A 21,765-nucleotide genomic window follows, 5' to 3' on the forward strand; every position below is an offset into this window, starting at 1 on the left:
TCCAGGCTCATATGTAGCAGATCTTAAACCAAAAAAAAAAAAAAGGAAGCACAATCAAAGGATACTTGGTAGTGTTTTTTGGACTGTGGTCTTGAGTAGATCCATGATGGGCTTCAGGCACCATGATGCTTCATGAAAGTACATATGAGGATGAGAATCCCCCTTCTGTGGGCAAGGGTTGAGCAGGCACTTGCCTCTGTCCTGAGAGCATCAGCATGCCAATGTCAAGGGTGCTCTGCATGGTCTCTGCAAACCCTGCATAAAGATATGACACCTGCTCTTGTTTAGCAGGTGTCCCAACCTCCATGGAAGAAGCATGAGAGGAACACAGAACCCAGGGAGGCAATGCTTTGTTGTGGCCATTTCCACTCCCAGCTCTCCCTACCAATTACCTCCTGACTTTCACCACCATATGCAGCCAGCCACCTGCTTTCCTACTCATCGCACAGATAGGACACACGAGAGCTGCCACCTTGAGGGACGTACACAGGACAAGGTCGGTTTGATTTGGAAAAGTATGTGAGAGACCTGCTGTTGCCTCATTGTTTGAATTCTAGGTTGAAGCCTGAATCAAATGCCATTTCAGGTCCTCCTCTATGTATCAGTGTTCATGCATTTACTTTGGATTGTTGAGGCATTGAGTCACTATTGGCTTGTGGCTAGCCTTGACTTCCCAACATATGCCAGGCTGCCTGAAACCACCACAGTTCATCTGGGCCAACATCCCAAATGAAGGGATTTAAAGGAAGGCCTCCAATCTTGGCAAATTTGAATAGGATTGCACCAGTTTGGAAATTTGAGTGGAACTGGAGATTTAGTTCACAGAACATGTGAAATGGGGTGCAGAGTCCTTGCAAGACATGGGTCAAATGGGATAGGCTAGAGAGCAGGTGGACAGGAGCAGTGGAAATTGCATTAGATGAGAGGTGAAGTCCAAAAAGAAAGAACAGAGAGTCCTTGCTTTCTACCCAAGAATTTCCAGTATCTGTGAGGGCCACACTGCCTAAAGGGAACACTTGATGGATGAAATGGCAGGTATCTGCAGCAGGAGAGGCTAGGAAGCTAAGCTGTTGCTGGGTGGAGAAAGCTGCCCCAGCACCTGGAGGATGCCCCGCCCCAGAAATGAGTGGCCAACACCTGGCTGGAATCTTCGGATCTGCCCACTGCACCTGAGGGCCTATAAAAGCCCTGCACTACTCCTCCTGATTTTGAGAGGTCTTCTGGCCCTTCCCACTGGAGTCCCTGCTCTGTAGAAGCTTCCAAGCTGAGTGCAGCTGTCTGCCATCCCCATTGGACTTGCAAAGAGGCCTGGGTGTCCGCACTTCTGGGAGCACACTCCGGTAAGTCTCAACTACAAAATGTGTGGCCCAGATGTCCAGTGCCCATGGCTGCTAGAGCTGAAACTCCAAGGTGGAGACGATGGGATCTGCAGCAGGGGCTTAGTCCAAGCAGTAGGATCAGGTAAAAGTGCTCCCTTTCTTCCAGATGCATTGTCCTGTTTGAGTGTTCATGAGAAGTGAGCACAAATTTCTCCGTGCATGAAGCAAAATTGTCATCCTCCTTCATGAGTCTGCCAAGAACTGCTATATTGAAGCTATTCTGTTCCCAGTGACCTGATTTTTTCATTCAAAGGATTACACACACACACACACACACACACACACACGAAGGAAAAAAGCATATACACAAATATATATGCATATATATGTATATATATAATGTATGTAAGTCTTTATATCTATATCTTTCTATTTATATATACCAATATTGAATGCATTAACAAAAGATACATATGATTTTTCAAATAACACAATTGACGTGTACTCCCTTTCTCTTTTTGAAATGTCTCCTTGGATGTGTTTGCCTGCCTTTCTGCCACGTTTTAAAATCTATTTGTGCTGCAAATTCCGATCTTGGATACGTAGCCTGATAGTTTGCAAGCCTCATTTCAATATTTTGACAAATTTAACATTTAGCAATTTTCTCCAACATCCAAGACATTTCAGATATCACAGTTTGGGTTATATTCACCTAAAGGATTTTCTAGCTTCCCTGGTGATTTCTTCTTGGATCTTGGTTTAGCTGGTGTCTAGATGATTCCTGGAAAGCCCTCAGTCTTTAAACTGGGCCTTTCTTTTGGAAGATACCTTGATGGAGAGTGTGGCAAGCTGAGATTGGTTACTGGTGTAATGTTAGGATGCAGTGTACTAAGATTAAGGGTATGAGCATTATACGCCTTCAGTAGCATAGTTCATATAATAGTGGTAGAGCCATTTATGGTCCTGCATTCCTGGTTGGAACTGGTATTTTTTCCTACCATGACCTGTGTCTTCTCTGCAATGCCTGTGTGCCATGCCATGGTGGTTTGGAGCCAGCCACGGATAAACTGAATCTCTAGAAACTGTAAATGATACAAAATTTTGACTTTTTGCTTTGTGTGTAACAGAGAGGCTTTATTGAAATCCTAATGATAGTCACAGATTCACAGGCAGAAAGAGAGACACAGATCAAGAGAGAGAATCAGAGATGTAGAGAGACCTAAGTAAGAAACACACACACATATACACACACACAGTGAGAAACTGAGAGAGAGAGAAACAGAGAGAGAGAGAGAGACAGATAGACAGACAGAGACAAAGACAGAGACAGAAAGACAGAGAGATATATATAAACAGAGAGAGACATAGAAAGACAGAGAGACAGAGAGAGAGAAAACCCAGAGAATGTGAGACATAGTTATGTTTACACGAGGAGGAACCTATTGAAAATTTAAATTTTACAAAGAGATCCAGAGACTGATTCCAAAGCAAAATAGGTGCTGGGTGCTTGGGTTTTGGGGATGTGATTAAATATTGATATTCCCTGGAGGGTTCTTAGTTTGAATGTCTTGAGTGGATGCAAATCTTTGAGGATCTGGAGTCACATATATTCAGCCTATGATAGCACCCTTCTCCCTGGCCAAGTCTTTCCAGCTTTCTGAAATTTTGTTTTGTCACATTTGCAATTGATGAGAAATGCGGGGCATGGGGCTGTATGCTTGCAATGTGAGCAGTCGGGAGACTGAGGCAAAGGGAAAGTCCTTGACTTGCAAGCCATTGTGAATGAGCTAGTAAAACCCTGTCTGAGAAATGGAAGAAATTGATCCCTTGGGGATCCTTGGGCCTGGTGTCATGGCAGGCATTGAATGAGATAAGGATTGAAAGAACACTCTTTGGAAAGAGATGCTAGTAAGCTATGTGGGGAACAGGGCATGTTTTCAAAATGTTGGCCAGGAGCTCTCTGCAGGCAAGGCAGGGCACTTGCCTGGTAGAGCGTAATATGGGCAGCATTGTTCCGCAGAGAATTCTCCTTAGGTGTAGAAGATAAACAGGTCTAGTGTAGAGGTGTGAATAGGAGCAGTGGAAATTACATTGCATAAGATGTGAGGAAAGTCCAAAGAGAGAGAAGAACAGAGAGTCCTTCCCTTTTGCCCAATGATTTCCAGTATCTCTGAAGGACACACTGCCTAAAGGGAACATCTGAGGGATGGCATGGAAGGTGTCTGCAGCAGGTGAGGCTAGGAAGCTAAGCTGCTGCTGGGTGGAAAAAACTGCCTCATGCCCTGTAAGTGGCCCCGCCCCGGGTAGGTATAGCCAATAGATGGCTGCAATCTTTGGATACTCTCACTGCACCTGAGGGCCTATAAAAGCCCTGCACCACTCCTCCTGAAATTGAGAGGTCTTCGAGCCCTTCCCACTGGAGTCCCTGCTCTGTAGAAGCTTCCAAGCTGAGTGCAGCTGGCTGCCATCCCTATTCAACTTGGAAAGAGGTCTGGGTGTCAGCACTTCTGGGATCACACTCTGGTGAGTCTCAACCACCAAACATGTGGCTCACAGGTCCAGTGCCCATGACTGCTAGAGCTGAAACTCCAAGGTGGAGACGATGGGATCTGTAGCAGGGGCTTGGTCCAAGCAGTAGGATGAGGTAAAGGTGCTTCCATTCTTTCAGGTGCATTGTCCTGGTTGAATGTTCAAAAGAAGTGAGCACAAAGTTCTCTGTGCATGATGCAAACTTGCCATCCTCCTGCATGAGTCTGCCTAAAAGGGCTGCTATATTGGGGCTTGTATGTTCCCATTGGCCTGATTTTTTATTCAAAATATTACACACACACAGAATCAGAAGAAGGAATAAGACATATACACAAATGTATGTATATATATATATATATATATACATTTGTGTATATGTCTTTATATCTATATCTTCATATCTATATCTTTATATCTATATCTTTCTTTTTATATATATATATATATTCTTTATATCTTTATATCTATATCTTTCTTATTGTAGGCTGTGGGAGGCATGCAGAGGTGTGGCTCCAGGATGCACTGGGCTTTCCCATGCTCCCTGTATGGAACAGAGAATTGTCACAGGAAGTCATAGATTTCTTCCAGTCGATTTGCAGCTATGGGATCCTACCAGGAAAATGAAAAGATCAAGGCTCCATCTCAGCTCAAAGCCTAAATGGACACAAATTTCTCTCCATCCTACCCAGGCTATCCTAGTCCACCCAGCCTCCTCCCTGGCCTACATGGCTGCCATAACTCTACACAGGGCCTGTGCACCTTCCACACCTACTGGGACATCTCTGTGGGACAATGCTGCCCATATGACTCTCTACCAGGCATGGCAAAGTTGCACAAGGAAAAACAATTGCCCTGTCTCTCTCTCTCTCTCTCTCTCTCTCTCTCTCTCTCTCTCTCTCTCATTTTCTTTCTCTCTGTCTCTCTCTCTCTGTCTCTCAATATCTCTCTCTGTCTCTCTCTCTCTTTCTCTCACTGTGTGTGTGTGTATGTATGTGTGTGTGTATATTTCTTACTTAAGTCTCTCTATTTCTTTGTGTCTCTCTCTTGGTCTGTGTCTCTTTCTGCCTGTGAATCTGTGACTATAATTAGGATTGAAAAAAGCCTCCCTGTCACACACACAGTGAAAGTACAAAATTTTCTTTTCATTTACTGTTTCAAGAGATTCAATTTGTTCATCACTGACTCCAAACCACCATGGCATGGCATACTGGCATTGCAGAGGAGATAAAGTTCATTGTGGGAAAAACTACCAGTGCCAACAAGCAATGCAGGACCATAATTCATTCTACCACTTCTATATGAACTAGACTACTGAAGGCATACAATGCTCAAAGAATTAATCTTAGTACCCTGCATCCTAGCATTACATCAGGAACCTATCTCAGTCTTCTACACTCTCCCTCAGGGCACTTTTCAAAGAAAGGCCCAACTTTGAAGAACAAGGGCTTTCTAAGAAACATCTAGACACCAGCTGGACCAAGATTTAAGAAGAAATCACCAGGGAAGTTTAAAAATCCTTTAGGTGAATGTAACCCAAACTGCATTATCTCAAATTTGACAGACACCACAGAGCATTGTGTAAATATGAAATTAATCAAAATATTGAAATGAGGATTGCAAGCAATCAGGAAAACTCTCCAAGATCAGTAATTTGCAGCACAAATAGATTTTAATGCATGTGGCAGAAAGACAAGCAAACACATTGGAGGAGAGACTTCAAAAAGAGAAAGGGAGTTCAAGTCTATTGTATGCATCTTTTGTTCACACATGGCAATATTGGTATATACAAATAGAAAGATATAGATAGAAACACAAATATATATATATATATATATATATATATATATATATATTTGTGTGTGTGTAAAAGTTTTATCCCATATTGTGATATTGTGTGTTTATAATCATTTGAATACAAAAATCAGGCCATTGAGAACATACCAGCCTCGATATAGCAGCACTGGACAGACTCATCCAGGAGGATGACAAGTTTACTTCATGCATGAGAACTTTTTGCTCACTTCTCTTGAACATTCATCCAGAACAATGCACCTGAAAGAAAGGGAGTGAGTTTACCTCGTCCTACTGCTTGGACAAAGCCCCTGCTACAGATACCATCATCTCCATCTAAGAGTTTCTGCCCTCGCAGCCATGGGCACTGGACCTGTGGGCCACACGCTTGGTGGTTGAGACTCACCAGAGTGTGCTCCCAGAAGTGCGGACACCGAGGCCTCTTTCCAAATTGAATAGGGATGGCAGACAGCTACACTGAGCTTGGAAGCTTCCACAGAGCAGGGAGCCCAGCAAAGTGGGTCAGAATACCTCTCAATTTCAGGAGGACTAGTGCAGGGCTTTTATAGACCCTCAGGTGCAGTGAGCAGATCTGAAGATTCCAGCCATCTACTGGCCATATCTACCTGGGGTGGGGCCATCTCCAGGGCCTGGGGAACCTTTCTCCACCCAGCAGTTGCTTAGCTGCCTAGCCTCACCTGCTGTAATCACCTGTCATATCATCCCTCATGTGTTTCCTTTAGGCAGTGTGGCACTCACAGATATCAGAAATCATTGGGCAGAAGGGAAGGACTCTGTTCTTCTCTCTCTTTGAACTTTCCTAACATCTCATTTAATGCAATTTCCACTGCTCCTGTCTACATGCTCTCTAGCCCTTCCATTGGATCTTGTGTCTTGCAAGGACTCTGAACCCCTTTCCACATGTTCTGAGAACTAAATCTCTAGTCCCACAATTGGAGAGGTGAAGGAGGGGCTGAGAAAAATGTTGATGTCCACAGCAATTCTAGTTTGTATCCTAAAGGTGATTTTCATGTGCCCACATTGAAAGAATCATCCCAAAGTCAGGCTGCTGTTGAGAGGGGTTGAGGTCCTTAGAAGGGGGATCCTGGAGCAAGGTAACGAGGTCCTAGGGAGGCCATTTAATGCAGCAATGATACCCAAGCCTCCTTATGTCTGCCATTTGATTCTGAGTTACCCTCTGAGGGTAATCCTCTCACATCCATCCCTTGGAAGGGCCATTGTTGATCCACAGGTCACACAGACAGGCAGTTCATCAGTTCCCACCCAAAGTAAACCAAACCATCAGGCCAAAGAAACTTTCCCCATATGCTTGCCCATTGCCTCCTATTCTAAGAGCTTAGTGCAAGGGAAATGTCTCCTCGATTTTATGGTCCTGACCCTTGGCTCCTCAAATGCTGAGGGACTTCATCACCCACTTGTGAGTTTTACTGTCAGAGCATCTTGCCAAATCGTCAGGCTAAGTGTGTTTGGTGGCTCACAAAGCCATGCACATACACCTCCTTGAGAGATGGATTCAAGATTATGGCAGCATCTGAGAGCTCTTCTTCAACTGCATGGTGGCACCATGTGGAAGCCACAGAGGATGGAATCCAAGTAATAAAGGATTTACTCAGATGCATCTGGGATTGCAGACTTCCTGCCTCAGAATCCCAGGTAGCTGGGAACATTGCTGTGTGCCACCATGCTCAGTAGAGGCCAAGGCAAAGAGTCCTGCCCTTTTCACACCAGAGATAGGATTGAAAGACTTAAAGGAAATAGTCACTTGGGCAGCCGTGCAAGGTGGCTCATGCCTATAATTGCAGCACTAGGGAGGCTGAGTTGGGAGGATCATTGTGAGTTCGAGACCAGCCAAGGCTACAAAATAAGCTCAAGTCCAGCCTGAACTACATAGCCAGACCCCATCTCAAAAAAGACAAAGAAATTGCTTGGGCCAAAATGTGGATCAAATGTATCATACCAGTACTGCCTCTAGAGAGCAAATCCTCGGATGCACAGACCAGAGGCATCATTGCCCTAGAGAGGGAGATGAAAGAAGGGTGCTCCTATAACTCTGAATGTGTACAGTGCTAAGTCTCTACAGCCAAAGCCACAAAAGCCTTTTCCCTTGCTTGAGCAAATAATGAAAAGAAAAGCAAGTTGGCAGGTGTAAGCTATTTATTAGGCATTAGTAGAGAGATGGGTAGAAATCAAGAGCAAAGGCCCAGGGGGGATGTCCAATGTATGCAGAGTTCCTGGTAGTCTGCTGAGTCCAGTCGGTGGGGAAATCAGTTGGGGACTCTGATGCTGTGTAACGTGATTGAACCTCAGAAACTTCTTCTGGTAGATGTGACTCATTTAGGGTTGCTCCCCAGTGGGCTTTCCCATGTGTCACTTTGGCTAATCTGAGTGGTTGAATCTCCACTCACATCCTTGAACATTGCATGCATAGGGCTTTTGGCCTAGGTGAGAGAGAGCAGAGAGAGAGAGAGAGAGAGAGAGAGAGAGAGAGAGAGAGAGAGAGAGAGCAGAGAGAGAGAGAGAGAGAGAGAGAGAGAAAGGAGAGAGAGAGAGAGAGAGAGAGAGAGAGAGAGAGAGAGAGAGAGATGCTAGTTAGGCTGTGCTGGGGTATGAGGCAGTCATTTGGGAAAGAACCAGGGAAAGGCAAAGTAGGAAGGAGTTGGAGAGGGAGAGACAGGGGGAAGCAGGCTGGAAGCCAGGGAAGAGGAAGAATTGTAGGAGGTGTATGTGCATGGCTTTGTGAGCCACCAAACACACTTAGCCTGATGATTTGGCAAGATGCTCTGACAGTAAAACTCACAAGTGGGTGATGAAGTCCCTTAGCATTTGAGGAGCTAAGGGTCAGGACCATAAAATCGAGGAGACATTTCCCTTGCACCAATTCTTGTTCTTCTTGGAAGAACAAGAAACGAAGTGTGGAGGACAGGAAGGAAGAGGAAAAGACAACTGGAGATGGAGCTCAGTGGTAGAGCCTAGCATAAGAGAGAAGCTCTCATGGGAAGAAGCTAGATTGAAGGCCCAGCAACAGTGCTGTTGGAAACCATGAATGCCCAAGGAACTATGTGAAGCTTTATAAACACACCAATCAGGGCCACTTGCACCTCCCTGGCACTCGCACCACACTTACCACTGTGTGTTCAGTGGTGAACATGCAAGTGAGTAGGCCTCATGTAAGATTACCACAGTCCTGGTGTGGGCAGACATATGGCCTGGATCTCTGGGAATTCATCCGCAGTTTTTACCTCTTCACCTGGAAACTCCCATTCTGGTTCTGGGAGTTGTTCCTTGATGCCAGGTATTCCTACACGTCTATGAGTCCAGGCCGTGGCACTGCTACAAGCTGATATACTCCACTGAGTTTCTGGCCATTGGTTAAAATCACCATCTGGCCCCATTGAGCCTCTGACCACTCGAGGCATTTGTCATCTGCTTCATGTAGAGGCTTTGGTCACAAACATGGTTTGCCATGGCACCGCAGTGGAAAATCTGCTGACACAAGAGGACTGTCACTGGGGTCTCAGAGAGGGTCAGATTGTCCTCAAAGATGATGACGGGATCTTCCCACAATGTGCTCATCTGGATTCCATTGAGAGTCTTCTGACCCCTTGTGTCATGCATCGGACCACCACCCTCAGGGACAATCAGCTTGCTTGCAGTGACATGGGTCTTATGGTAATCAGGGAGTGATAAATGGGGAAATCCAGAGAAGGGGGTCTTCTGTTAGTGTGTTGTGGGCCAGTTCTTTCCATGGTTCATGGCCTGAGACTTCTGGTGAAAAAGCTGTCAGCTCATCAAGGATTGCCTCAAGGCCTTCATCTGGAGCTGGGTGTGCACACTCCTGAAGCCACCAGTCATCTCTGGGGACCTGGAGGGTGGCATGGCTTGGCTTTGACTTGAGCCCTGCTGGCTGCTTTCACCAGCAGCTGTGGGAGGCATGCAGAGGTGTGGTTCTGGGATGCAATGGACTTTCCCATACTCCCTGTTTGGATGAGAGAACTCATATAGGATGTCATTGATTTCTTCCATTGTCTCCAAGTAGAGGTTCATATTGCTATGGCCTGAGGACTCCATCGATTTGCAGCTGTGGGATCCTACCCAGAAAAGGACAAGATCAAGTCTCCATCCCAGGTCCAAGCCTAAATAGACATACACTTCTCTCCATCCCACCCAAGCTATCCTAGTCCATTCAGCCTCTTCCCTGGCCTACATGCCTGGCACACATCTACACTGGGCCTGCGCACTTTCCACATGTACTTGGAATTCTTTGTGGGACAATTCTGCCAATATGACTCTCTACCAGGCATGGCAAAGCTGCACAAGGAAGTACAAGTACCCTGCCTTGCCTGCAGAGAGCTCCTGGCCAACACTTTGAAAAGGTGCACTGTTCCCCACATATCTTACTAGCATCTCTTTCCAAAGAGTGTCCTTTCAATCTTGATCTCATCCAGTGCCTGCCATGACACCAGGTCCAAGGAGCCCCGATGGATCAATTTCTTGCATTTCTCACACAGGCTTTAGCTAGCTCCTTCAATGGCTTGCAACTCAAGGCCTTTTCCCTTGCCTCAGTCTCCTGACTGCTGGCATTTCAAGCATACAGCCCCAGGCCCAGCATTTCTCAGCAAATGCAAATGGGACCAAACAAAATTTCAGAAAGCTGGAAAGACAGAGCCAGGGAGAAGGGTCTTATCATAGACTGGACATATGTGGCTCCAGATCCTCACAGATTTGCATCCACTCAAGACATTCCAACTAAGAACCCTCCAGGGAATCTCATTCTATAATCACATCCCCAAAACCCAACCACCCAGCAGACATTTTGCTTTGGAAACAGTCTCTGGATCTCTCTGTAAAATTTCAGTACTCAACAGGTTCCTTCTATTGGAAACAAAAGTAGGTCTCACATTCTTTGAGTTCTCTCTCTCTCTCTCTCTCTCTCTCTCTCTCTCTCTCTCTCTCTGTGTGTGTGTGTGTGTGTGTGTGTGTGTTGTGTGCTTCTTACTTAGGTCTCTCTGCTTCTCTGTGTCTCTCTCGGTCTATGTCTCTTTCTGCCTGTGAATCTGTGACTATCATTAGGATTGAAAAAAGCCTCCTTGTCACACACACAGTGAAAGGACAATATTTTCTTTTAATTTACAGTTTCTAGAGATTCAATTTGTTCATGGCTGACTCCAAAGCACCACAGCATGGCACACTGGCATTGCAGAGGAGATAAAGTTCATGGTGGGAAAAACTACCGGTGCCAACAAGAAATGCAGGACCATAATTGGTTCTATCACTTCTATATGAACTACACTACTGAAGGCATATAATGCTCACAGAATTAAGCTTAGTACACTGCATCCTAGCATTACACCAGGAGCCTATCTCAGTCTTCCACACTCTCCATCAAGGCACTTTTCAAAGAAAGGCCCAACTTTGAAGAATGAGGGCTTTCCAGGAAACATCTAGACACCAGCTGGACCAAGATCCAAGAAGAAATCACCAGGGAAGCTAGAAAACCCTTTAGGTGAATATAACCCAAACTGCGATATCTCAAATTTGACAGATGCCACAGAGCATTAAATGTGAAATTTATCACAATATTGAAATGAGGATTGCAAGCCATCAGGATAACTCTCCAAGATCAGGAATTTGCAGCACAAATAGATTTTAATGCATGGGGCAGAAAGAGAAGCAAACACATCAGAGGAGAGACTTCAAAAAGAAAAAGGTAGTACAAGTCTATTGTATGTATCTTTTGTTCACACATGCTAATATTGGTATATACAAATAGAAAGATATACATAGAAACACTTGTATAAATAAATAAATATATATATATATATATATATATATATTTCTGTATAGATTTTATCCCATCTTATGATACTGTGTGTTTATAATTCTTTGAATGCAAAAATCACGCCATTGAGAACATACCAGCCCCGATATAGCAGCCCTGGACAGACTCCTGCAGGAGGATGACAAGTTTGCCTCATGCAATGAGAACTTTGTGCTCACTTCTCTTGAACATTCATCCAGTACAATGCACCTGGAAGAAAGGGAGCACCTTTACCTCATCCTACTGCTTGGAACAAGCCCCTGCTACAGATCCCATTGTCTCCACCTAGGAATTTCTGCCCTCGCAGCCATGGGCACTGGACCTAGGACCACACGTTTGGTGGCTGAGACTCACCAGAGTGTGCTCCCAGAAGTGCAGACACCCAGGCCTCTTTCCAAGTCGAATGAGGATGGCAGACAGCTGCACTCAGCTTGGAAGCCTCTACAGAGCTGGGACGGTCAGAATACTTCTCAGTTTCAGGAGGAGTAGTGCAGGGCTTTTAGAGGCCCTCAGGTGCAGTGGGAGTATCCGAAGATTCCAGCCAGCTGTTGGCCACGCCTACCTGGGGCAAGGCCATCTCCAGGGTCTGGGGCAGCTCTCGCAACCCAGCAGCCCCTTAGCTGCCTAGCCTCACCTGCTGTAGTCACCTGTCATATCATCCCTCATGTGTTCCTTTTAGGCAGTGTGGTGCTCACATATATCAGAAATCATTGGGCAGAAGGAAAGAACTCTCTGTTCTTCTCTCTCTTTGGACTTTCCTCACCTCACATCTAATGCAGTTTCCACCGTTTCTGTCCACCTGCTGTCTAGCCCTTCCATTGGATCCTGTGTCTTGCAAGGACTCTGAACCCCTTTCCACATGTTCTGAGAACTAAATCTCTAGTCCCACACAAATCTCCTAACAGGTGCCATCTGATGCAAATTTGATGGGATTGGAGGCCCATCTTATATCCCATCTTTTGGGAAGTTGGCCCAGATGAACTGCAGGCAATTTCAGCCAGCCTGGCATATGTTATGAAGTCAAGGATACCCCCAAGCCAACAGTGACACAATGTGTCAACACTCCAAAGTAAATGCATGGACACTGATACATAGAGGAGGACACAAAATGGCATTTGATTCAGGCTTCAACTTAGAATTCAAACATGGAGGCAGCAGCAGGTCTCTCACATCCTTTTCCAATTCAAATCGATCTTGTACTATGTACCTCCTTCAAGATGGCAGTTCTCTTGTGGGTCCTGTCTGTGAGATGGGTAGGAAGGCAGGTGGCTGGCTGCATATGGTGGTGATAGACAGGAGGCAATTGGTGTGGAGAGCTGGGAGTGGAGTTGGTCATAACACGACAGCACTGACTCCCTGGGTTCTGTGTTGTTCCCATGCCTCTTCCATGGAGCCCAGGACACCTGATCAACATGAGCAGGTGTCGTATCTTTGTGTAGCACTTGTAGAGACCATGCAGGGCACTCTTGACATTGGCATGCTGTGCTCTCAGGTCAGAGGCAAGGAGTGCTCACCTCTTGTCCACAGAAGGGGATTTTTCATCCTCTTATGTACTTTCATGAAGAATCATGTTGCCCAAAGCCCATTATGGATCCACTCAAGACTACAGTCCAAAAAACACTAGTAAAAATCCTTTGGTTGTGCTTCCATTTTTCATTTCAACATCTGCTAGGGATGAGCCAGGACTTGGTAGAAGCCCATGCCCATAATCATGGCACCAGACAGGCTGAGACCACAAGTTTGTCATTAATTCAATCACACTATGTGATACACAGTGAGTTTGAGGCCAGCCTGCAAGACACAGGGACTTAGTGCCTGCAAAAGGAAAAGAAAAACAACAATATTAACATTGCAGCACACACAAGGCTCCTGGAATGGCTGAGGTCTTACAAATATTTCTCTTTTTTGGTGGCACTCACATGACTAGGTTCAGTCTGTGCTTCTCATCTTTGACCAACTGTTCCCACAATAGCCCATGCTGCTATTGAACATACAACCCTCAGGTTTCAGGCACACAACTCCCATGCATATTCCTTGGTACCCACTAGAGTAAAAGCTTTTCATTTATCTCACAATTTCTAGCTCTCTCTCCTTGTCTTTTCAGCTCTCTCTCTCTCTCTCTCTCTCTCTCTCTCTCTCTCTCTCTCGCTCTCTCTCTCTCTGTCTCTCAGTCTGTCTCTCTCTGCTTCTGTTTTTCTTTCTCTCTGTCTCTCTACTTCTCTCTGTCTGCCTCATGCTCATATTTTCTCTCCGAGTCTCTGTTCACCCTCTGCTATCACTCGTTTTTATCCTTCAGTCTTTTCTCTTTTTCCATGTCTCTTTCATTTATTGTCTATATGTCTCTCTCTGTCCATCTGTCTGTCTTTCTCTCTCTCTGTCTCTGTCTCTCTATCTCTCTGTCATCTCTCTCTCTCTCTCTCTCTCTCTCTCTCTCTGTCTCTCTCTCATCTTCTTTAACTTTCTGACTCTCATTACCACTAATTTTGGCACTCTTTCCCATTCTCAGTATCTCTCTCTGTGTGTCTCTCTGTCTCCTTCTGTCTTTCTGTCTCTGTCTCTTTCTTTTGTTGTGTGTGTTTCTTTCTCACCCTCTTCCTGTCTGTCTGTATGTCTCTCTCTGTGACACTCTCTCTCACTCTCACTCTCACTCCTGTTCTTGCTCTCTATGATCCCTCTATGTTGCCCACACTCTCTTGGCAATCTCTGTATCTGTTTTTGGTTAGATTTCCATTCACTCCTGCTTATTGCCTGTAGTGCATTCTTACTCAATTAAACACCTAGCCCTAGTTTTTGTGGGTTCCCAGTTAAAAGCTTGCTAATTCCCTCAGTTCTGCTTCTTAGAATTCAACATGTGATAGTCTTGGCCCAGCCTCCCAGATTCTGAAGACAGAGACATGAACTGCAGTGACCAAGTGGCATTGTCTATTGACTAGATAGAAACAGATTGAGTCAGAATGTGTTTGTTGGGGTGGGGAAGGATATGGTAATTAGCATTTATAGTTGCAGAGAATCTTGGTATACTGCACTCAAAACTGTGTGCAAATGAATACAATAGGGTTTCAATGAAATGTGTCATACAGGGCAGTCACAATTTATGGCAGGTGAAACCATTTAATGCATGCTTTATTGTTGCCTTGAAAATGGAGGAAAACTGTTTGAGTCTCTGAATGTGATGTGTCATCAGCATTTGTCTCCTTGTGTTTCATGAGTCACAGACCTTTGCCTATAGGTGCATGTCCCATAATGTAGATCTGGATGGTCACAGATGGGCATAGAGTCTTCTCTTAGCCCACTTGGCAGCCTTAAGGTAAGGCCAACTGCACTCTCTAAACTCTTCGCCTCTCATTTCCACCCTTGCTGTATTCAAAACACTGAAAAGAAATTGAAATGATGGAAGAGGGGCTGAGAAAAATGTTGGTGTCCACAGCAATTCTAGCTTGGGTGCTAAAGGTCATTATCATGTGCACATGTTGAAAGGATAGTTCCAAGGCCAGGCTGCTGTTGAGAGGGGTTGGGGAACTTATAATGTGGATCCTGGAGCAAGGAAACAAGGTCTTAGCAAGAGGCTATTTAATGTTGCTATGGTACCCAAGCCTCCGTTTATCCTCCATTTTATTCTGTGTCACTAGTTGAGGGCATTCCTTTCACACCCAACCCTTGTTAGGGCCATTGCTGAGCCACAGGCCACAAAGGCATGCAGTTGATCAGTCACTACCCAAAGCAGACCAAACCGTCATGCCAAAGAATCTTTCTCCATAGTTTCTTGCCCCTTGCCTGCTATCTTAAGAGTTTAGTGAAAGGGAAGTGTCTCCAGGATTTTACAGATAAGACTCAGGGCTCCTCTACCACTGAGGGACCTCATCATCCACTTGTGAGCTGTACTGTCAGAGCATCTTCCCAAATTGCCAGGCTAAGTGTGTTTGGTGGCTCACACGCCCATGCACACACACCTCCTTGAGAGACGGGTGCAAGATGATTGCAGTGATTCAGAGTTCTTTCTCAACTGCATAGTCACACCATGTGAAAGCCAAAGAGGATAGAATCCAAGAAATAAAGGATTTACTCAGATGGATCTGGGATTTGTTGACTTTCTGCTTCAGCTTCCCAGTTATCTAGAAACACAATTGCACACCACCACTGTCATAATTAGTTTTTACTCATTGCTGAGACAGAATACCTGAAGCCCTAAGTTGGGAAAGGACATGTTTATTTCTTACAGTGTTTGGGGGTTTCAGTCTATACTCAGTTGGCTCCAAGGCAGGCTGGCATGGTTGGGCCATAGTTCACAGCAGCTCCAAACAGCAAGCAGGAACCAGCAAAGAGCAAGCATACCTTCTTCCTGCCATTCCATTACATCTTGGCTTCACCCATTTGTGGGTGTAGCACTGACACCATCAATCCAAGAACTAGACAATGAACCATCACAATGCACAGTGCAAACTCATGAGGCCTGGGGGCCACAGACATATTTCATGACATTCTTCCCCTGGCCCCCAGTACTCATGAACTTACTTTTTGCAAAAGACATTTAGTCAACCTCCAAGAGTTGCCAAAGTCCTAAGTTTCAGCATTGAGGAAAAGTCCAAGTTCCAAGTCTCCTCCAAGATCTATGGCAAGCTCTTAATTGTAACCCCCTGTACAAATGAAATAAGGTTAAACATTCCTGAAATGCAAAGGCACAAGATAAACATTACCATTCCAAAAGTTACAAGCAGGGAAATATAAAGCATTGGAAACAAAGCAAGTCCAACATCCAGCAGGGCAAACATTAAGTCCTAGAATTCCATGCTCAGCATCTGAAGCAAACTGGTTTCAAGCTCCAAAAGACTTGGGTGATTCCACCCCCACAGCACTTCTGGCAATTTCAACTCCCACAGCTTTTCTCTTAAATTTTCTCTGCTCGCTTTTTGCAGTTTCCCTCGGGTCATTCACATTCCAGGCTTTTCCAAACTTCTGGGGTCTCCACTATACCTTTGGCTTTACCTTTACATCTTCACAAGTTTCCCTTTCAGGGACACATTGCTTGCCCTGCCAGACCCTTTGCAATTTAGGTAGCTGCCTTACCCTCAGAATTTGTGCATTTTCTTTGCACCTAAAATCAGCACCTTGTGGATGCCCTTAAGGTTTGCTGCTAGCTGGAGCAGTAGCCCGGCTTCTCTCTCTCAGCTGTAGGGGTCAGTTGCCTGGATCTCAGGGCTCTTTTTACTGATTGTGAGGCAAAGCTTCTCTATGTTGCTGTCATTCTGGAATGTCATGTGGCCTCTTTCACCATTCTGGGACCTCATATGGCCTCTGTCGACATTCTGAAACCTGGTGCTCTGCAGCTTTCTCCTCTGAGCAAATTCTTTTACCTTTGCAGTGAGGCTGCAAAGTGTGGGGGGATCCTCTTCCTGGGATGCCCCAGGGCCATCTTTCTTATCTCTGTTTCTCTTCAGCAATCAAAATCTCAACTCTGTCTTTACAATACACAGCTTTCCTGGCATTTTCCTTCTGGCCAATATCACAGAATTGCAAATTATCCTGCTGGGCTCTTTGCTCTTGATTTTCAGCAAAGTAGGCTAAAAGCCCCAACAATAGCCATGCCACAGACTCAATATTCAATTTCTTTTTCAATATTAATCAGTCCATTGCCCTTTGTCTCAGTCTCAGGCAAAGTCTCTGGGCAGGAGCAAAATGCAGACAAACTTTCTGCCAAGCCATAACACACATCATGAGGAATGCAGTCCTTCTTCCCAGCTGAAACCTCCCAAGCCTGGTCTTTACCATGAGGCTTTCTATCAGTCTTCTGGTCTCCTGAGCTCTGACCAGAATCTCCTCTACAGAACAACCTACGTTGCTCCAGCTCTATGCATCCAGGCAACATGTCTGACCTTTCCAAACTTGCCCACAAGCCATTTCCAAAGACTCTCAAAAAACATGGTCAGGTATAGTCACAGCAAACGACCCCACTCCTTGGTACCAAATTCTTTCTTAGTTAATTTTTACTCATCACTGAGACAAAATACCTGTAGCCCAAAACTGGGAAAGGAAAGGTTTATTTCTTATAGCTTTTGGAGTTTAAGTCCATACTCAGTTGGCTCCAAGGCAGGCTGGCATGGGAGGGCCACAGTTCACAGAGAATGCAAACAGCAAGCAGGAACCACCAAAGAGCAAGACACACCTTCTTCCTGCCATTACATTACACATTACATTATATCCTGGTTCCACCCCTTTGTGGGTGTAGTACTGACACCATCAATCCAAGCATTAGACAATGAACCATCACAAATGCACAATGAAAATCATGAGGCTGGGGGCCACAAACATAAACCACGACAACCGTGCTCAGCTGAGGTCAAGGAAAAGAGTCTTTCACTTTTCATACCAGAGGTGGGATTGAAAGACTTACAGGAAATAGTCCAGCTGAGAAAACCACTGGGGCAGAAATGTGGATCAAGTGTATTAGACAAGTACTGCATCTAGAGAGCAAATCCTGAGATGCAGAGCCCAGGTGCAATGTTCCTGGTAGACTGCTGGGTGCCAGTTGGCGGGGAGATCAGTTGTGGACTCTCTAATGCTGTGTTAGGTGATCAGACCTCAGAAACTTCTTCTGGCAGATGTGACACATGTAGGGTCACTCCCCACGTGGCTTCTCATGTGTCACTTCAGCTCATCTGAGCAGTTGAATCTCCACTCATATTCTTGCACATTGCACACATAGGGCTTCTGGCCTGGGAGGGAGGGAGGGAGAGAGAGAGAGAGAGAGACAGAGAGAGAGAGAGAGAGAGAGAGACAGAGAGAGACAGAGACAGAGACAGAGACAGAGAGAGACAGAGAGAGACAGAGAGAGCGCACAAGAGATGCTTGTCAGGCTGGCTGGGGTGTGAGGCAGTCATTTGGGAAAGAACCAGGGAAAGGATAAGTAGGAAGGAGTGGGAGAGGGAGAGACAGGGTGAAAGAGATTGGAAGCTGGAGAAGAGGAAGAGTTGTAGAACAAAATGAGCTGGAATAACAAGAAGCAAGGTGTGGAGGACAGGAAGGAAGAGGAAAAGATAGCTAGAGATGAAGCTCTCTGGTAGAGCATAGCATAAGCGTGAAGCTCTCATGGGGGAGAAGCTGCATTGAAGGCCCATCAACAGTATACAAGTGGAAACCACGAATGCCCAGGGAGCTCTGTGAAGCTTTGTAAACACACCCATTCAGGGCCACATGCACCTCCCTGGCACCCAAAACCTCACTTACCATTGGGTGTGTGCTAGTGGATACGCAGGTGAGTAGGCATCATGTAAGATTTTCGCAGCACTTGTGTGGGCAGACATAGGGCCTGGATCTCTGGGAATTCGTCTGCAGTGGGTACCTCTTCATCTGGAAGTTCCCATTCTGTTCTGGGATTTGTTCCTAGATGCCAGTAATTGCCAGCAAGTCTATGAGTCATGGCACTGCTACAAGCTGATATCCTCCACTGAGTTTCTGACCATTGGTTAAAGTCACCATCTGGTCCCCATTAACCTCTGACCAATCGAGGCATTTGTAATCTTCTTCACATAGAGGCTCTGATCACAAACAGGGTTTACCATGGCAGCCAAGTGAAAGATCTGCTGACCCAAGGCAACTCTCATCGGTGTCCCAGAGAGGGTCTGATTCTCCTTGAGGCTGATGATGTGACCTCCCAACAATGTACTCATCTGGATGCCATTGAGAGTCTTCTGACCCCTTATATCCTGCATCTGGCCACCACCCTCAGGGACAGTCAGCTTGCTTGTGCAGACATGGGTCTTCGGGCAATCAAGGAGTGATATCTGGGGGATGCCAGAGAAAGGGTGCTTGTGTAGTCTGCTGTGGGCCAGTTCTCTTCATGTGTCATGGCGTGAGCCTTCTGAAGAAAAGTCTCAGTCGGCTCATCAAGGATTGCTTCCATGGCTTCATCTGGGGCTGTTGCTGCATTCTGGGTGTTCACACTCCTGGGGATATCAGAGGAGCCACAAATCATCTTGGGGACCTGGAGGGTGGCATGGCTTGGCTCTGGTTTGAGCCCTGCTGGCTGCTTTCACCAGCAGCTGTGGGAGGCAGGCAGAGGTATGGCTCCATGATGCACTGGACTTTCCCATGCTCCCTGTATGGATTAGAGAAGTCACTCAGGCAGTCATCAAATTCTTTTAGTGTCTCCAACCAGGGGTTCATCTTGCTATGGCCTGAGGACTCAAGTCAATTTGCAGCTATAAGATCCTATCAGGAAAATGACAAGAGCAAGGCTCCATCCCAGCTCCAAGCCTAAGTGTGTCATACTTATGCTTATCACCCTAGGAACCAAGCCCCAACCACACAGTTATAGTTTAACTGAACACAGCATCTTGCTGTTCTGTACCCCCACCCCAGTAACCCATTTGCTGTGTCAACTTTTGTTCCCCTTGTAAAAGACAAATGATGCTGTATCAAGCAACCAGGAAATAATAATTCAACAGCTGCAAGATGATGCAAAGCAAAACAATATACGATTGATAGGGATAAATGAAAAAGAAGAGGACAACATAAAAGATGTCAAGAGGATATTTAGAGATGTAATAACTGAAAATTTCCCAAACATGAGAACAAAATCTGACATCAGGATCAGTGAAGCACATAGAACTCCAAATAGTCATAGCCAAAATATAACTACACACAGACATATAATAATCACCATCCCAGAAAGCCAACATAAGAATAGAATATTAAAAACTGTCAGAGTGAAAAGACAGATCATCTATAAAGGAAAACCTATCAGAATCACAGTAGACTTCTCAGCACAAACAATAAAGTCAAGAAGAGCATAGATTGAAGTGTTCCAGATCCTAAAGGAAAATGATTTCCAACCTAGAAATAATGTAACCTGCAAAACTGTCCTTCAAAATGGATGGAAAAATGAGATACTTCCATGACAAAGAACACCTGAAGAACTTCATGATCACCAAGCCAACCCCACTAAGAATACTGAAAGACAGTTTAAATGCACTTAGGAAAAAATCAGTAAGCAAAGCAGACAATTAAACAGAACTGAAAGATAAAGATTCACAGCAGAAAGATAACATGTGAAAGATAAACCAAGATATAACAGTTATAACCATTAATGTAAATGGTCTCAGTGCACCAAGTTAAAAAAAAAAACAGACTGGCAGAATGGATCAAGAAGCAGCATCCAACCATATTGTGTCTATAAGAAGCCCATCTAATCCAAAAGGATACTCACAGACTGAAAGACAAAGGATGGAAAACAATACTTCATGCAACAGGAACACCCCCAAAAGTGAGGGTAGCTATTCTGTTTGCAGAAAATGTGAATTTCCAGCCAATAATGATCAGAAGCAATAAAGAAGGTCATTATATACTGTTTAGGGGAAAACTTCAAGAGGAAGAGATAACAATCTTAAATATATATGCACCAAATTCCAGAGAACCCAGTTATATAAAGTATTTAAAAAATGTACAACCAAATTAGCAGTAACACAGTTATAACAGGAAACCTTAACACACCATTGACACCAAGGGACAGATCAAGCAGACAGAAAATCAGCAAAGAATTAACAGAACTTAATCAAACATGTGGACAAATGGACTTGATAAAAATATGCAGTGTGCTCAACCCAACAACATCAGAATACAAATTCTTCTCAGCAGTACATAGACATTTTCTAAAATAGATCATATATTAGACAACATAACATATTTAAATAAATGCAAGAGAGTTGAAATTATCCCATGTATGTTATCAGATCATCTCACCATGAAATTAGAAATTAATGATAAAAGATACAGCACAAATCCCACAAACACATAGAAACTGAATAACACACTGTTGAGTAATCAGCAGGTCACAGGAGAAATAAAAGAAGAAATTAAGCAATACCTACAAGCAAACAAAAATACAAATACAATTTACAGGAATCTGTGGGATACAATGAAAGCTATCCTCAAAGGGAAATTTATTGCACTGAGTTCCAATATCAGGAAAATAGAATGAACAAAAATAAATAACCTGATGCTACACCTCAAACATCTAGAAAAAGAAAATCAAGTCAAGCCAAAAGCCAAAAATGGGAGGACATTATAAAAATCAGGGCAGAAATTAATACTAAGAAAACAATCCAAAGAATCAATGAATCAAAGAGTTGGGTTTTGAAAGAATAAATAAAACTGATAAGTCCCTAGCCAACCTTATTAAAAAAGGGAAGAAAAAGCTCAAATTCATGCAATAAGGAATGAAAAAGGTAAAATCACTACAGACTCTGTAGAAATGCAGAATATCATCAGCACCTATTTTGAACACCTCTACTC

General features: G+C 44.6%; 1 long non-coding RNA gene across 1 annotated transcript in view; it reads right to left on the minus strand.

Moving 5' to 3' along the window:
• Positions 1-15,360: 15,360 nt before the first annotated feature.
• LOC106025288 (uncharacterized) overlaps positions 15,361-21,765 on the minus strand; it is a 103,647-nt gene continuing 97,242 nt past the window's right edge. The window contains exons 5-6 of the long non-coding RNA XR_010046022.1: positions 18,700-19,570; positions 15,361-16,112 (exon numbers count right to left, since the gene is read on the minus strand). This is a non-coding gene — a long non-coding RNA (uncharacterized LOC106025288). The remainder of the gene's footprint in view (positions 16,113-18,699; positions 19,571-21,765) is intronic.

This window comes from Cavia porcellus, unplaced genomic scaffold, assembly GCF_034190915.1.
Source record: "Cavia porcellus strain 051 isolate PalLab524CR breed Dunkin Hartley unplaced genomic scaffold, mCavPor4.1 scaffold_53, whole genome shotgun sequence".
Lineage (NCBI taxonomy): Eukaryota > Metazoa > Chordata > Mammalia > Rodentia > Caviidae > Cavia > Cavia porcellus.